General features: G+C 39.9%; 1 protein-coding gene across 8 annotated transcripts in view; it reads right to left on the reverse strand.

The window, feature by feature from the left end:
• The window catches only part of VPS13B (vacuolar protein sorting 13 homolog B), a 627,764-nt gene that overhangs the window by 115,304 nt on the left and 499,950 nt on the right, over window positions 1-12,510 (reverse strand). The window lies entirely within an intron of this gene.

Genomic DNA, 12,510 nt, shown 5'->3' on the forward strand with positions numbered 1-12,510 from the left:
TTGCCTCTCTATACTTCACTTTTCTTTCTGTTTGTTACTTTCTCAACAATGTAGCTTTCAGAAGACAATTTATACTTTTTGAATAATAGTTTTTACTGTAATTCTCATAGAGGGAAGTATTTCTATTTGGGGGAGAATAATTTCTAAAAAGATGATCATAGATCATCAGTTCATATTTACTATTTTTCTTTTTTTTTTTAATACCTCTAACATTTTTAATGCTGAGCAATAAACATCAAACACACTGACTGCTAAGTATAGTTCATTTCCAGAAAAAAATGCTTCCCCCACGGCCTTTTTAAATGCAAGAGTATTTCACGGGAAAAGAGAAATAGGCTAATAAAATTTCTCCCACCAAAAAAAGTGACAGGACAAAAATGACCTCAGTATTCTCCCAGTTTGCAAATGTTTTCCATTTACTTTAAAAGCACGTCTTATTGACAGATTCCTTCTCCACCTCTTTCTTACTTATTCGAAGCATAAGGAATGCTAGCATTTTAAACTATTTATCTATTTATTTTTATGTCAAAAATCTCATTTGCTTTTTAAGTTTTCTCTATAAATTCTGTTTCAGCAGACCATTCACTAATAAACTAGAAAGTGAGTTCTCTTACTGCACCATAGACTAACTGGTGAATTTCACAAGCAGGCCAGAAGCAGACGCAGGCCACAGGGCTGGCTGGCGCAGCGGCGACTGTGGACCCAGATTCTCAGGAGTTACAGTTGTGATGCCAGCACGGACTTCTGGTTGCCTCCCCAAACCTCTCCTTCACTTCTTCCTCAGCAAATAAGTCCCAATTTCCCCTTTAACTAGGAGTAGCCACATGCTATAATTCTAGACCCTGAGATATTGGCAACACAGTGTGCACGGTGTGGTTCCAAGAAACATCCTTAAAGTGAGGAGGCGTGCTCTTTTTTGGTTCCTTCCTCTTCCTATGGCTGGACTGGGGACCAGATGTTTGAAGCCTGCACAGCCATCCTGGACCATGAAAGAAAGGCCAGTGCGGGGGACGGCAGAGCAGCAGGAAGCAAGAAGACACCTGGGCCCGCATGACTCCGTAGAGACACTTAACAGTCATAGATCACCTGTTTTCAGACTGTTCTCATGTACGATAGGAAAAGAAGCTTGCTTTGCTTAAGCTACCATTATTCTGTATTTTCTGTCTCTCATATCTAAACCTAATCCCAACTGACATGGAGCTCTGGCAGTATTTCTTGTTGGGAGCCTTCACCAAAGATTCATACACAGTTTATAGGAATCTATATACTTTTTGAATCTGTATGTTAAATCTTATGTGCAATCATGCCCTTTTCAAGGAGAAGAGGCTCATGGCAATTCATTTAACTTTTCAGATCCCCAGCTTTCTTATCTGTAATGAGGGGAGAAGACCACTCATCTCTGCAGCTGACTTCAGGAGTAGATGTAATCTGCACAGCGTGCGTAGCACAGTGAATACTGCCCAGCATGAGAGGCACTCCTCATATTTTTGAAATTTTGTAAACAGTCTTACCGTACTTCTCATTGAGCTTAAATCTAGCCATCATCTATGACTTCCCTTATCCCTCTCATTAAATTATCATATTCACTGTCAAGAACATAGATTATCTCTCTGCAGTGTCTCCCACATTCTTATCTTTTTCCCCATATCAGCTGCTACCTCCCCCGGCTCCTGCCCCCAGGTTACAGACCCCTGACAGATCTTCTCATTTTTGGTCTCTTTGTATTCTATTCCACTCTCTATCAGACTACTAGATTCATTTTTGCAAAGTCCTGGGCTGCCAATGGTTCTCCAATGCCATCAAATGAAGTATAAACTCCATACTCTAAAAGTGGTCAGGGTAGCACAACACAGAAGAAAACCTTACGCATTCATACAAACCTAGATATGAGTCTCAGTTTTACCTCCTTACTTGCTTTGTGATCTTGGGAAGATTGTATAACTTCTCAGATCCTAAGTAACTTTAGTTCCAGAGTAGAGATAATAGTACAAACTACACAGGGTTACAGAGAGGATAGAAGAGACATGCCATATAAAAGGACATGTTTCATGCCTGGTACATACACTAGGTGCTCAATAAATGCGTCACCTTCTTCTACCCTCCATGGAATGAATGGTCATAGACTAAAAACCCAGAGGTGCAGCTCATCACTCATCCCTTACTTGTATAATCCGTGCTGGTCAAAGCAGATTATTTATCACCTTCCAGGTGGAAGTTCTGTCTTCTCTTACTCAATTCTGAAACTTTGCTCTGACTGATTTTTTCTTAATATGTCCTTTCTCCCCCTTTTATCTGCTGAAATCCTATTTAGCCTTCAAGGATCCTCTCAGTTGTCACCTCCTCCATGAAGCATTTTCCTGATGTGTCAGCCAGATGTAAACTCTCCTTGTCTAAAAGGCACGTTCTCTGTGTCTCCTGTGGCTCTTCACGGTTCTGTCTCGCCTTATTTTGTGTACTTATCTCTCCTAAAAGTCTGTTGGTGCCTTCAGAGCAGGACTAGAGACCTCTCCTCCTTCGTATCTCCTAAGGCCCTAGTTCAAACTCCTTTATCTGTGTTTACTGAATTAACCTCAAAATTCTCAGGCGGAGCTCTTTTCAATATATTCCTAGATCCTTTTTTAATACTTTTACAACACTACGAAGACAGAATGATTAAAAGTGTATCCAGGGAATACTCTATTTTAGGTTCCCCTTCACTGTCCAAAAAAGGAAGCAATGGCTTCTGGATGCAAAATACTTAGTAGTCAATCCAGCACTGTTCCCCATTATTCAAAACCATTTATTACTGTGTCCACTGGGTACACAGGACTTTTTCCTTTCCTTTATTTCCTAAGAGTCTGGCTCTGCCTCTGACTTCCTCAAAGCCCCCAAGGCTTCTTTTTCTTTTCTGCATTTCAACAACAATGAATCGCATATCTGGCTTTGAGCACCCCTCCTAAAGATGATGGATAGGAGCAAAGTCTTCTGGGACACATTAGTACAGCTGCCAGTGGACAGGAGGTGCTTATAAAATAAAAAGGCTCAGGATTCTGGGAACATATGTGCAGCTATAAGTGAACCGCCCAACACAGCTGAAAAGAAACACCCAAGAACACTTCCTTTTATTCTTTTTAAGTTGTGCATGGAACACGCAAATCATATTGGATTGCAAGTAACTCTCAGAAGGATTCTTCTTCTGTAGTGTCACCCATGTGCTAATATCATAACCTTTGCCTATCAGGTCCATGTGCTTTAGAATCACAGGAAGCTTGTAAAGTCAAGTTTAAAGCAGCAAAAGTCTAGTTTTTAATTTATTGGGTAATGTTGAGTATTACTGTCTGACTCTGAACATTTTTGCATATAATTATGAAAAGAGTAAAATCCACACAACTATGAGGTTTAATGAAGCTTTAGTTCAGTCTGTAGATAAGCATGTAAGATAAAATGTTATTAGAAAACCAAACACAATTAAATCACCACTCAGCTACAGACATTAAGCATCACACTGTAAACTCAATTTCAAAAGTCGAAAATTATTTTATATGTAAAGCTCTCATACATCATTAGAACTAAGACAGTACTTACAGAGTCTGTGAAGTTGCTCATGTGTTATATAGTCATCGAATTCAGAAGATACTTGGGGACAAGAAAATAGCTCTTATGTGCCTGTAAGACATAGTAGCTTGCCTAATCTATATTTTAGGGAGACGCAGGGGGTGGGGGTGGAATGAGAAGATTTAAAAAGTGATAGGAAGCTCTTCTCTAGACACAGACAGCCCATGATGTGCAGACAGAAACAGCTTTGCCAGATATTTACAAAGGGAAGAAGTGGAAAAACCATGGCAAAAAGGAGTAAATTTCTTTAGTGAGGCAGTCTTTCAAGAGACCCTCTTGCCAGTGGCGACTCTTCTCCAAAACCACAGACAGTATATAAAAGGCTTCTTCTTGGAAGAGCAGAATACACTGTGAAGATCTTCAGAGTCGATCAGACTGGACAGAAGCAGCCTACAGCGTGAGACAGGTACTGACCATGAGTTTGGCCAGGCCAGACATGGTGGCAAAGAGGAGCAGTAAAAGAGATACGATATAGGATGAATCCCTTTGGGGGTATCTGCAAAGCCCACAATGACCCCTAATTCACAGCCATCTTGGTTAACATGACACCACCCCCATGGCCTCAGCTGAATGGGCCAAAAGCACCTGACAGCAAATTAGGTCAATCTGGAATGCAGAACTGGACCAGAGGCTGGACTTGTACATTCGACTCTGGGAGCTCTAGGAGTTGTGTGGGGACTACCAGGTGGCCTGAGAAGCAGGGAAAAAAAGAAGCTACTCTGTTGAAAAGGAAGAATACAGCAAAAATGGGAAAAGCAGCAGAGAAAAGTGACAGTGGGCAAATACTCCCCTGGACTCCTGTCTTCTCTTCCTGGCCCTGTCTTTCTACAGGCCCAGCTGCATTTTGCCCTTGGCCTCTAGGACTCCCCACTGTTATCTTTCTAAAAAAATTATTTTGGGGGGAGGGGGGAAGTGTTTAGGTTTATTTATTTATATTATTATTATTATTTATTTAATGGAGGTACTAGTGATTGAACCCAGGACCTCATGCATGCTAAGCATATACTCCACCATCGAGCTATACCCCTCCCACCTCCACTGTATCTTGATACTAGATCCCTCCTCTGTTTTTCGCTAGGCTAGCTCCAGCGGGGTTTCTGCTGCCTGCAACCTGGAGGACTGTGGCTGACGTACCACCTCGGAGGCCGCTGACCATGGAGCTGCGGGAAGGCGGTGTCTCTTCCAGCAGCAATTCCCAGTCGGTGAAAGCATTACACTAATCACATGCAGAGCCATCATTCTCAATAATTAATTACGACCTTAACAGGCTATAAACACAGTGTATTTCTCAGGAAACAGGGCTTTCTGGATCTACATAGCAGGATCCAGGTTCTTTGATCAGTGGATATTACAGTAACGAGGACGATGATATGACGACAACGACAGCAGTTACCAAGGGCTGTAATAATAACTTACTGAGCCTCTGACTGCTTAAGGCACTATGTGCTTTACATGCATTATCTTTATTCCTCACAACTCTTCAAGGTAGTGGGAGTAACATTTTGTTTGGAAAGGTTTGTGACACACTGCACAATAGAGACATCATGTGGGAGAGGCCCGCGTGCTGGGAAGGCAGGTAGCCACAAGAGGGGACTTAGCGTGATGGATGCACCATGATTTACCATCTGGCCATTGGTCTTGCGGTCTCAAAACATTTCCATGGTGTCCTAGCACTGGCTCCATTCAGGAATGCTGAGTCATGTAACAAAGTTCACTAGAGACTGATATATAAACCAGATGCCAAGTTATTAATTTACCATGAGATGTATAACTGCCAAGCAGCCTGGAGACTGAAGCTGGCCTGAGAATGTATGAAACTCTCTGTAGACAGAGTGCATTGGGAGCCAAACTATTAGAAGGTTGTTTGGGTGAGATGATTTGAATGTTAGACACAGAGACCTGACAGCTGCGACACTCATCTCCATAAAGGGGATTTAGCTGCCAGGTGAGCCTCGGGCACCGTTTCTTTGGATGCAGCCAGGAGGGCTTCTTCCGACAAATGCTTCCCTGACCATCCTAGGCTCCTACAGCTGAGCAATTCTCCTTCTGACAGAAATGCTGTTTTTTTTTTTTATTTGAGATATCATAATACGCAAACCATCATCTGTATCTGGGAGTCCTTTTATTTATTTAAGGTTATTTTGCATATCTTTGGTCTGATTCATTATTTCATGATTTAACAATTTGAAGCAAAATAATTTTATTTTCCTTCTTTCCATATTTCTCAACAGAGTTGTTTACTATCACTTAAATGTATCCTCTACAATGTGAATACCCTGTTATTTTATAAATAGGGTAAAGAACATAAGTTTTGGAGTTAGAAAGTCCTGGGATGAAATTCTGGCTCCCCTACTTTTAAGTTTTATTTAAAAAAATTTCCATTAAAAAAATTGAAGTATAGTCAGTTTACAATGTTGTGTCAATTTCTGGTGTACAGCATAGTGTTTCAGTCATACATATACCTACATATATTCCTTTTCATAGTCTTTCTCACTGTAAGTTACTATTATATATTGAATATAGCTCCCTGTGCTATACAGGATAAATTTGTTGTTTATCTATCCTACATTTAATAGTTAGCATGTGCAAATCTCAAACTCCCAATTTATCTCTTCCCACCCCCATTCCCCCACTGGTTAACCATGAGTTATGATTCAACACCAGTTAATTCCTCTTGGCCTCAGTTTCCCCACTTATAAAATGGGGATAATGCCCACCACCCGGAATAAAATGAGATTTAATAAGGTTATGTACGCAAAACACCTAGCACAGTGCTGAGAGAAAAACACAAAGATGATCACAACACTTTGGAGCACAAATAATACAGATCTTAACCATTTAGATTTTCCTGGGCTTCCAAGTATGTTTGTTTTTTGTTCACTATTCTTCCAATGTGGTTTCACTTTGATTTTTATAATCATATTAGTGTTACTTTAAAAACTAATTTTCCTGACTTTTGAACTGGATAAATAAAAATGAACTGGGCACGAGTGTACTGATTTCTTTGGCTTACTGTTCTCCTTCTCCACCAGAAATAAACAAATGACACAGCTCGCTTTTGTCTTTTTCTTCCTGTTATTCTTGGGAGGGCATCATTTAAGGACTCTAGTCATAATTTTTGTCATATTCAAGAGTTCTGCATTTAACTCTGAAGCTTGAAAATGCCTTTTTAACTGAGAAAGTGCTATGAAATCACAGAGCTGTAGTAACAAATTTATTCTTTTTCTCCCAATTAATTCAATTTACTCTTCAGATGTTAGAATTCCCCAAATTACATGATTCCTCTGCTATAAATGGACCCTAAAATATATTCAGCTTTTCTGAGTTTGTATATGCATTTATGCCCTGTCTTTTCAATTAGATTATAAACCTTATCAGAGTAAGGACAGATTTTCCATCTCTTAATATCTTCACTGTCTATATGTGGTAGAACCCTCTACTGATATTGAGAAGATACTGAATAATTATTTGTTAATGATAAATGCTAGGAAGTGAAAATAAAAATAACAGAGACATGATTATCTTCTCATTTGTTAATTATATTCACATTTTCTGAAGATGTAACTCTGCATTTAGGTGTGTATTTAATTTTTCTAATATAAGGTTTTATAAACCTATGTAAAAACTTCCCTAAATTACTTAAACACCTTCTTTCCCTTTTACCTGACTTTAACATCAGTAGCTTACGTACACCCTAGATGTTCCTTGCATTAGCTCCTGTATCCTTCCTTTCAATCCATACAGTTATCATTCACTGTACTTCTTTAACTTTGCTTCCTCTCTGTTCAAATTGCTTAAGTGACCCCAACCTAACATTCAGTATTTGTCTTGAACTGTAGTGCTCAAGCTTTATAATCTTAGATTTCTGGGAAAAGAGGAAATTTAATTTGCCTGATTGTCACATAGCAAATGAAGGTATCTAAAAATTTAGTGCCATGCATACATGAAAATAAATACGGAAAGAAGAAGAATTCAGAATTGAGAGAACAGGAACAAGCCCCCTGACAGACGTGTGTGAGAATCAGAATATCCACGACCCATTCTACTACAAGGGATGAGTTAAAACTCTGCAATCTGAGAACGTAGGCATTTCCAAAATGGAATCCTTGGTAGGCAGTGTACACAATGGGAAGGGGAGAGACGGGAACTTACAGTATGTGCCAGACGCAGTGCCAGCAATGTCTTACATTTAAGCTCATTTAAACAGCACCACAGTCCTTCTAGGTTGATGGCATTACTCTACCTTACAGATTCTGATTTTACTGACATCTAAATATACTACTGACCCTTAAAATTTAACGTGATAAAATTATAAGTCGACCACAAAGTAAGCTCCTTTTGCTTTCTGTGAACATTAATTTCAGGGTTTTTCTTCTGTACCTATGGTTAGTTTAATATTATGGGCATGTTTTCCATATTTTTTAGTATAATTACAAAATAAATTCCATAAAGTCATAAGAGGAGCCTGTTTTTAAATCCCAATATCAATCATGGAAAAATATATAAACAGATATATTTAAGGGTTCTGTACAAGGGAACTGTATAAGGTCAAGTTTTTTATGAACTAAATGGTCCTGAAAGGAAGAAGTCATCCAACCTCAATTTTGTTTTTATGACTAAAACCAAGGAGATCAACTTATTTTTGTATTTAAGAACTAGCCTCTGCCTAGGGGGCAGTGGGCTTGGCAGAATATTCAATGATCTCACCAAGAGCCTGTGTAACATAATGACAGTAGACTGTGTGTTTATAGTAGGTAATACCACTGAAGCATAACATAATGCATCCTGACATAATTTAGTTTGTAAAACCAAATGCATCAATAGCACCATGAAATAGTGACAAACAATGTAATACTTCTGAATTATGTGGGGTGGGAACAGACATTCATGCACTCATTCATGCATTCAATGTACTGAGCATCTCCACCACAGTGGACACAGTAAGGAACATGATGACAAATTAGCTATGATCATTTCCTTTGCGAACCTCCAATCTAGGAGGCAGACAAGATATAGATGGTTAAAATGAGAGCAATAGGTGAGAAATAGCATACAAGTGGTTCCATGGAGTGTTACAGGACTTCAGAGAAAGGCAGTGTCATGTTTGGAGATGGTGTCCATGAAGGGCTTCATGGAATCGATGGCATTTGAGCTGTCTGCAAGTGTGGGTGGGAGAAGGGAGAGATTCACATGAAGAGAGAGTGGTGTGGAAGTGGGATGCCGCAGGCTGGTTTGGGGAATGTCGAATACCCCAAATGCGGTTTGACCAGAGCAAAGATAGCGTGTAAGGGAAGGCAAAGCTGGGTCGGGAGGTTCTGCAGGGCTGTCCCAATCAGTCTAGCAGGGTGGTAAGACCACTGAAGGTTCTTCTGAGGAAATCAATGATATTTATGTTTCTTTAGGAACTTAGTAGGATAGGGTGGAAGAAGAGTTTGAAGGATGGCATTTCACTCAGGAGGCTCTTTTAGTGGCCCAGGCATTTGTTTGTGAACAAGTGGAGGAAAGGAAATTAACATCTATGAAGAGCTCACTATGTGTAAGGCATTTATTTGTTTTAGCTGTAATATTTCATTTAATTCTCATGACAACTCTGAAAGGTAAATAACATTAACTCTGGTGTTCAGTTGAGGATATTAAGGATATTAAGAGATCAGTAGTTTGCCTAAGATCACTGAGTTAGTAAAATACAAAGGGGAGGGGAACAGGAGTCAGCAGTTGAGACTTTAACGTCTGGGTTATCTACACTATGCTGTGTTGATAAAGGGCTTTCTTTTCCTAACTTCCTTGCTGTTCAGGATTGGTAGTTCAATATTTCAGCTGTGCCTCTGGTACAGATCTGCATACAGCAGGAGAATGATTCTGACAACAGAGAGGTTTAATGCTGAATGCTTGAATTCTGAAATCAAGGAGGGGGAAGGGTATAGCTCAATTGGTAGAGCGCGTGCTCAGCACACAAGGGGTCCCGGATTCAATCCCCAGTACCTCCTCTAAGCAGAAATCAATGAAGAAACCCCATTACCTGCCCCTCAAAATACAAATAATTCATACTGAAATCAAGGAAACTCTTCTGCCCCAAACAACCACAGAAACCTGCCTGCTAGACTGAGAGCTTCTTCTGAGCAGACAGTGTCTTACCTGACTCGGAATCCCCGGGAGTACGCCCAGGGTCTGGTGCTGCAAGTGCTCAAGGAACAAGCTGCCATACTGAGTCCCACCTGTGACTAATGCAATGTATTTTCTGTTCTCAACAGAAGCTCCAAGGAAACAGCCCATTTGTATGGTAAGATTGCAACCCAGAGAGTTATTTCTACAGATGAGGCTCACCCCCACCCCTGGGACAAATTCTGCTCCTAGTCATGGGAACAGAAGGGGGCTCACGGGCTCAGGAGCATAGCAACTTTCTGCCAGTCCTGGTCTGTTCTTTCATTCCTTGTGTCGGTTCTGGTGTCCTTTCTTACCGTGGGGATCAGGCTTTCCCTTTCGGCTTACAGTAGGTACAACCCTGTCTTGCTTCTTATGCCAGCATCCCTGTCTTTGAACTCTGCCAGGTATCAGTTCCTATCTCTCCAACAAGATACAAAATATAGCAGAAAGTCTCTGATACCAAGTCTTTGCTTGTTGTAGGCCCCTCTGACTGTCCCAGATCTCCTAGACTACCCGAGCTGGTCTATGGACCCATTAGACCCCAGCTCTCTCTAGTCTAGCCTGTGCTTCTGCTTGTTGAAAAGACTTTGGATGAGGAACATATTAATAGTGTTGGTAGTACTCATACTGACATAGCATTTACTATGTGCCAGGCATTGTTCTACATGTCTCACAAATATTAATTCCTATAATCACTACATTAGTAATAGTTTCATTTTATTGATGAAAGAAAAGCAAAACAGAAAACCTGAGGCTGAGAGATTAAGTTACTTGTTTTAGGTGACACAGTCTGCAAATGCAGTGCCAGAACTTGAACCCAGGCACTCTGGCTATAGCTCATTCTCTTAACCACTAAGCTCTCCTGCCTCTCCAACGGCAGTGAAAAGATGAAGGGCACGTCGCCTAGAGAGTGTACTTACTACCTTAAATGCTCTGTTAAATACAACTGGCATAATACTACCACCAACAGTTATCAGGCTTATGTTAATTAACATTTAGCTATAAATCTGAACTCCAAAATCAGTTATAAAGAAGCCCTTATACGATGCTGAAACTTTGATGTATGAGTATTTTCATTTTGACCAAAAATACTACAGATGTTCTGCATTTAGGCAAGTCTAACAAGACAGTAGGATTCAAAGACAATGTGATTCTACTTAGCAAAGATAATCCAAGAATACTGGTAGAGAAGACAATCATGAGTATGACCTTGACAGAAGGGGAAGCAAATCTGAGGAATTAAGAATCAAAGTAGAGTTGCTAAGAAGGTAGATCTTAAAGGCTCTCATCACAAGAAAAAAAAAAAACAAAGGTAAGACTGTTGACATCTTGGCAAACTGGATAGTTCTGCACACTCTAGTTCACTTGACAAAATGATGACACATTTCATTGTTATCAATTCAGAAGTTGTGTATCTGACTATATAATAATCAGGAATTTAAACAAGTATTAAATAAGCATATAATAATACCTATGTTAATATGTACTGTAGATTTCTCTGATTTGTATTATTACTCTGACTTGTTAAGTATAATGCAGTGATTTAAAAAATTGGTTAATACCTCTATGTAGCAGAAGCTGAAGATAAGTGATCAAGACATACAGGAAGCTTATTTTCTAATGGTAGAGAAAGACCATAATCAAGTAAATAAATAAATGCATAGGCTCATTCTGAATAGAAATAAGAGCTATGGAGAAAGTAAAACAAGGTAACGTAATACAGAATAAAAAAGCAGTGGTGAGCTAGCCAGGATGTGACATTTGAGCTGGTACCTGACTGAAAAAGAGCGAGAGAGGTGACTGTCAAGTGGTATGCTCAAGGAGAAAAAAGAGACCAGTAGGGCTGGAGCAGTGTGAGAAATGGGGAGACTGACATGAGATCAAGCTAGAGAGGTGGGCAGGGCACAGATCATAGGTCCTTGCAGGTCACAGTAAAATACCACATTCTGTTCTAACTGTTAGAGGAATCCACCATCAGGTTTCAAGTGAGGAATGTAACCTAATCTACATTTTTAAAAGATCTCTCTAGCTGCTGTTTGGAAAATGTATTACAAAGAGTCAAGGATGGAATCACAGAGACCAATGAGGAAGCTCCTATAGTGGGAACAGAAGATGGTAGCCTGGACTCAAGCTGTACCAGCAGAAACAGAAAGAAGAGGTGAAATAGGGAAATATTTGGAGGCAGAGCTGACAGGACCTGTTGATGAATGAGATGTGGGGAGTTGGGGAAAGAGAGCAATCAGGAATGACTCTGAGTGGATGGCTGTCTGATCTAGTAATAGGTAGAAGACTAAGAGAAAAACAAAATTTAGGAGAAATCCAGATCTGTAGAATATTAACCAGTAGAATAAGAATTTAGTGATATCCACATGCAGGGAACTGACAAGCAACAAACTTTCACAAAATCATATGGAATCTCATCACTGTTACATGGTTTTCCTATCAGCCTCAGGGCCCAAGAACTTTTTCAGTTCTGGAAATGAAATGAAAATTGAGTCATCCATTCTGACCTTATGGGGATGTATCTTATTTCACAGAGCAGTTCTAAAAATGCTAAAGAGTGTGAGCACATGGTAGGTACTTGGAAAACGTGTGGTGAACTGAGTGACACCTATCTGTCCCATTACAGTTAGGGACCATGTAAGCTACTTGTAACAGGACAAGGGCAAAATTAAGGTCTCTCAAAATTGCTGTGTACTGTGAATCTGAATAACATTCCCTTATTTTAAAAAATTTCTTGTGTGTGTGTGTGTGTGTGTGTGCGCGTGTCTG

Source organism: Camelus ferus, chromosome 25 (genome assembly GCF_009834535.1).
Source record: "Camelus ferus isolate YT-003-E chromosome 25, BCGSAC_Cfer_1.0, whole genome shotgun sequence".
NCBI lineage: Eukaryota > Metazoa > Chordata > Mammalia > Artiodactyla > Camelidae > Camelus > Camelus ferus.